Source organism: Wyeomyia smithii, chromosome 1, assembly GCF_029784165.1.
Source record: "Wyeomyia smithii strain HCP4-BCI-WySm-NY-G18 chromosome 1, ASM2978416v1, whole genome shotgun sequence".
Lineage (NCBI taxonomy): Eukaryota > Metazoa > Arthropoda > Insecta > Diptera > Culicidae > Wyeomyia > Wyeomyia smithii.
This window is the reverse complement of record NC_073694.1, coordinates 132,858,221-132,864,533: the sequence shown is the minus strand read 5'-3', so window position 1 is coordinate 132,864,533 and position 6,313 is coordinate 132,858,221.

Here is a 6,313-nt window from a genome sequence, read left to right as displayed (position 1 = left end):
GTAATTGCCTGAATTTTTATTATTGTTTCAAAACACTCTGACTTCAAAGTCAGCATAGGTTTCAAAATTGCCAGATACCTTATCAAAAATATTTTAAACTTGTTACCGAAAAGTATACTTTATCAAAGAATGAATAAAAAGTACATGGTTCGCTCTAGTTGAACACATAACTGAGAAATGTTACTCTTGTTTTAGGGGACACAAAATTTTACAATGTCAAAAACAAGTTCAGATTATAGCATAAAAGTGATTCTGACTTTGCACGAATATACAAGGTAGAAGGAAAGAAAGGTCAGAAAGAACGAGAAATAAGCGAACGAGGATGATTACGAATACATAACTTAATTGAGTAAAAAGAAAACTATTTGTTTGTTGCATTACAACATTACATTCTAACTGTTGATTGGTTGAAAGAAAAATAATTTTTGGTTTGTTTCAAAGGGGCCGTACCCAAACCACGTAGTCATATATAGGGAGACGGGGGGGGGGGGGTTGTTTATCAAAAGACCACGAAAAATCACGCGGGGGGTGTGGGGGTTAACGAATAGACCACGTAGTCTTTTTTCTGACTTATAATTTATTATTGCCGCTCAGTCAAGACGAAGCTTTCGCAATTTTTAATTAATAAATTTATTTGACACGACTTGATAATTAATAAGTGTCACGGAAATTTTGAGTTGTCATCAATTAACCGCAATCACATTTTTGAAACATATTTCAAATTTATCCGAACGAAGAATTTTTTTTTTGTTTTAAACAGGCTTTGCAATGCGTCGGGATTTATGACATTTTTCCTGGAAGTATATTTTAATACTCAACGTCCGGTAAAAAATCAACGATTTGTTCTTAAAAACAATATATAAGACCTGGATGTTCGTGAACTGAAGGAAGAAAGAAAGATGTTTATATATTGTTCGACATTCAAAAACTTTGGAATTTATTAAAAAAAACTAAGTTACAAATCCGATACCTGAAAATCACTAAAAGTAAGGTTTCACTTATTATCAACTAAATATTTTTTTAGATGATTTCTAGATGAGTATACAATTTACCATAACTATAAGCGAAAAATTTATCATAGATGATCAAACTGCTTAAACAAATTTTATTTATTTTGATACTCAACAACAAATTAAAAATCATTTTGAATATACTCAACAGAATAGCGTATTTTAAATTACTTTCAGGTAAGGAAATTGTTATATTTGTTAAAGACAATGAAATATTATTAAAAATTAAACAACCATTATCTATTTGTTATTTTGGTTATGAGAAAATGATATTACTGAAAATTCTATTTACAATTTGCGCAATAACTAATAATCAGTTTTCTTAAACCTTCACTTTTTTATACATTTTTCATACTTTATTGTACATACATGCGGAATAAGATCACAAAACAAAAGACCACGAAAGACCACGGGGGAGTAGGAGGGTATAAAACGGATCAAAATATGACCACGTAGTTTAGGAATGGTATTTGGGACCATTTATAATTTTATAATTTTTAGTGTCGCAGAAACTCACAGGGCATATTTTTTTAGGACAAAAGTATTTTCTACAACCTTACCAGAACCACTAGTTATGCTAGTCAAACAAACCGATTTAGCTGAAAAAATAATTGAATCTCCAATTGGGCACTCTGTGGGTAATTAAAATATTTTTATAATCGAAACAGTTAGTTTGATTGGCATAGTGCCTTTGGCAAAGTTGTAAATAAAAATATTGTCCTTCCAAAAATAAACATGTTGTAAAATTTGTTTTTTTTTTTGAAAAAATATTACTTTTTTTTTGATTTCTTCATCGCTTCGGTAATTTTTTTGTAATTTTTATACGAAAAAATAAGATTTTTGAAAATAAGCTTTTTTATATTAATTTTAATGTTTGATCAAAAAACTTTTGGCTCTGAAAATATTTATAATCACAATTATCCTCCCAAAATAGCATTTTAAATAGCTTCTCAGCCTATAGAAACGTTTATGTAAAGTTTAAGCCAAATCTAAAATGGCAAAAAATATTGAAACTGGGACATTTTTTGTGGAACTGCTCAGTTAAAAAGTAGTTTTTAGTTATTTTAAAAAAATGTGGAAACATATTGAAAACTTCAAAGTTTACAGAATAGTTAACTGCATTTTTTTTCCTCGAATTGATAAAGATGTCACTTAGTCTAGTCTGACTAAACGGTGTTAAAAAAAATTCAATAACACTGGTCGACAAAAGCAAAAAAAAAGTTGCCCTAAAGCTCAAAATGGTTGCCCTCCAAAGGTTTTACAGCTTTTTAACCATTCCTGTGAATTTTGCTGCTTTTAGAGAATGCAGAAATGCATCAGAAGGCCGCCGAAGAATTGCTTATCGGATTCGTCGCTTTTACGTTTGCATAGAGAAAAACTCTTTGGAAAAGTTATCTTTGCTAGGGACACCAAAACTCACAGGAATGGTTGAAAACCTACCTACCATCTCTCATGTTTTCCAGTTCGAGCTCTAGGAAAAAACTTGGATTTTGAATGATGAAAGTGCTATGAAAGAAGGATTACTATTTTAAACATAGTTGCATTTAAACCAAAAGAATCAGTTCAGAAGTTTATTAAAATTAAATTAATATTTACAAAGACATTTCGAGTTTGACCTTTATATCATTTGTATCAATCGCGCTACTATTACCTGCAATAAAATCTGTATGAATGAATGCATCAAGATTTTAGTTTTAACATTTTTGATTTTCTCGTCTTTGTCGGTTCATCGATATCTGAATACCTACGTTATTCTTCGTCGGCCAGCTGCGACCTTGCGATCAGCTGCTGAAGGGTACTTCGTTAGCGTACGCTCCAACGTTTCAAATCATTGTAATGCTATGTTTCAGAAACATTTATTTTATTTTTCGAAATTTCGCGAAATTTCGCGAAATTTAGAGACCAATTTCGTTTCGTCTCGAGAATTCGAAATCCACCTTGATTTCGTTTCGGCTAACTTGGCGAAACCGAAATTAAGGGTTAATTTCGTTTCGTTTCGTTTCGACACCAGAAAAGCCAGTTTCGCACACCCCTACTATGAAGCCGGTTCCCAGCTCGCTGGTTGTGCCACAGCTCTGGTAGAAAGAAGCCGCCCGGTGCCCGCTTCTCCATACCTTCTGTCCTGTCCAACAAAGTTCCTGCAGCGCTACGACTTCGAAGTTGCGTGGATGTAGCTCGTCATAGATTATCCTGTCGCATCCTGGAAAGCAGAGCGATTTGCAGTTCCATGTCCCAAGTTTCCAATCGTAGTCCTTATTTCGTTGCCTAGGTCTATGCCGATTGTTCCGATCCGTATTATCTCTTACGTTGTTTGTAACATGTTGTTTTCCGGGGCGGCTTGTTGGGCCTTCCCCAACCCCCTGTCTCGCCGGGGGACCATCGTGTCAGCTCTGTTTAGAGTCCCACGCTGCCACCAGGACGTTGATCAGCCGCTCCTAACATGGAGATCAGACGCTGTTTTCACACTTAATTCATCTCGGCAAACTTCCCAACAGCTGATCGAGCTCGGCGAACTTTTTAACAAATATCAGCAATATATTTAGACGAACATTCAGCAAATATATCGATTTACCGTGAACCAGCAAATAATGACATCTCGCCTTCCGAAGTACATGAAAATGCTACCGAAAACTTGTAAAACAGTTCGCTGAATTTATCAGCTGTTGAGTTCTCGGCAATAAAATCTAAGTGTGTTTACCATGAGTAAAACAACTTCTACTCAATTTTGAGTGCATACGGTTTTAGCGAAACTGATTAGGTTTTGACTCAGTTTTGGGTTATCCAGAATGGGCGTGATGAAGAGTCAAACTGGCGTGAGCAGAGTTGTCAAAAGGGTAGGTAAAATATTACGAATTTTTCATTATAGCATCCGCCATTATGGCGCGTAAAAAGCTGGATAGAAAACAAAAACGTAGTCCTACGTCAAAAGTGTAGTCCAGAAAGTCAAATAAAACATTTACGGTGTCAAAAGTGTCGTTTGAGTGTAGCTACACCGCGAAAACGAAAACGACATATAGCGAATTTCTTTATTCCACCAACTCACCTCGTTTTGACCTGGAAGCGCACTAACTGCTGTCAAAACCTAAGGGGAGACAACTATAGGTATAGACTATCTCACCGATTCTCTTTAACCTCACTTATCTGACAGTTAGTGGTAATTTTCTTTACGTTTTTGAATTTTTGTTTTTTTCTAATGGATCAATCGCGCGCGTAGTGGAAATGCTGCTCAATTTTTAATTGTTCTTAGTGTACTGGCACCTCAAGCACAACATTTAAAGGTCATTTTGATCACAATCAGAACTAGTTACGGACGTGATAGTGCATATAATGCATGTCTGAAAGCATATAACGATGTCAGTGACCTCCATGAACTGGGTATTACGAAAACGGCTTTTAAAAATAGAATTAGGAATTAGAATTAGCTATAATTAGTCTGTACGATTTTTATTCGAAGACGAGAAACAATAAACGATAAACAATTGAAATGATCTACTGTAATTAAGAACAAAACTGCAGCACCCGAAGGTAAACAAAGTTACCAGTAGCTGTCAAACTCAGGTGCGTGACGTCACCGTGCGATAGTCTAAAGATTTGCGTCCACTTTGGGAACCACTCGTTGATTGGTTGAAATTGAAAACCCCGAATGCGTTAAATTTTATCATCAGGCTTGCTGGAAGTGTTGCTGAACAACATGTTTCGTTGTTTTGATTTATGTTTTTTTATGATGTCACCTGTTATAATCTAAAATATTTTCAAGTTAGCATTTAAAATAAAGTACAAAGCGTACAAGCGCAAGGAGTTAATACGGTTTAGCGTGAAGCATGAGAACAGCACCGCTGCTCAATGTCGGAAATAAATAGTGTAGTGTTAGCTTATTTCTACTTTTGAGTCCGTTCTGGATTAAGTTAGGAACATACCACACACTTAGATTTTATTGCCGAGAACTCAACAGCTGATAAATTCAGCGAAATGTTCTACAAGTTTTCGGCAGAATTTTCAAGAACTTCGGCAAACGAAATTTAATACCTGCTGGCTTACGGTAGATCGATATATTTGCTGAATGTTCATCAGCTGTTGGGAAGTTTGCCGAGATAAATTAAGTGTGCAGGCATATTCAAAAGGGTCAATGAATGAATCATACACACTCAATTTCTTTTGCTGTAAACCAGCAAAATTTTGCTGGATTTTGCCGAGCTGTAGTCCAGCGATGCCAAATTGGAAGACATGTCTTTGAATGGAAGACATTTACCCTGCGGTGAAGACATCTTTGTTTGTGGAGACAAATGGAAGACATTCAAAAATATGTGAAGACATTCGAAAATATGTGATATGACCCGCATTTTGGCAGAGGTGGTGAAACTTTTTTTTTGCTCGATCATTTACGATTGGCGGTAACTTTTCCAGTCTTTAGAGCAAGCCCACCAGTGGCTAAATTGAAGTTTCCAAAGCTAGTTTGGCAACTCCCACCATAACGCGGCAACCGCACCGGGCGTTGCTATGTTGGTTTGGGAAATAGCAATCCCCACCTCGGGTAGTAGTGAGTTATTAAATTTGGCAACGCGATAGCAACGAGCCGAATCGTTGCTATTTGATGAAATGTCAAACTGTTGTTTTTTTTTGTGCTCGATAGTGGATGTTCGTAATAATATTACGAAGATGATGAGTGTTTTGAATGCGGACTCAATTGGTCGGCCTCGGAAGACGAAGTGTTTTGCCTCGCTTGTTAAACACGTCGTAGGACGCAAGTGTCGACGTGAACCACTACTCAATTTTATTTCCGATTGAGCTGAAATTTTGCACAGGGTGTTTTCTCGGGCAGGTAAACATTTTGTATAGGTTTTTTATTGAGATGACCATTTTGGTTGGCATTTTGGTCTGCAACCTAAACGATGCGGAAAGCTCAAATCCTCACAAGATTGGCCAAAATTATTCAATAAACCTGGAAGGTTTAAGCAAATCTGCTCGAGAGTATTACCAACTATTTTCCCGTTTCGCTCGGTCGTTGTATAAAAAAACACTTTTCTCCTTTACCGCTGTTTCAAAAACAACCTAAGATGCGTTCGAAAGCGGCGTTGGAAATGGTCATCGGTATAGACCGTTGTTAAAACGCTGGATGGCACCTTCCTCCGTATGGCGGTTTTTTTTGGGTATTTACTAGGCTGAGAGTCGCCCCGAATCTTTCCAAAAACCATTTTCTTAATCGCGTATAAGTAAATTTGTTTTGCGAAATCACTTTCTTCATCACTAGAATCAATCAAATAATCGAAAACAATTTACGCGTTCTATATTTAAGTTCTTTTTGG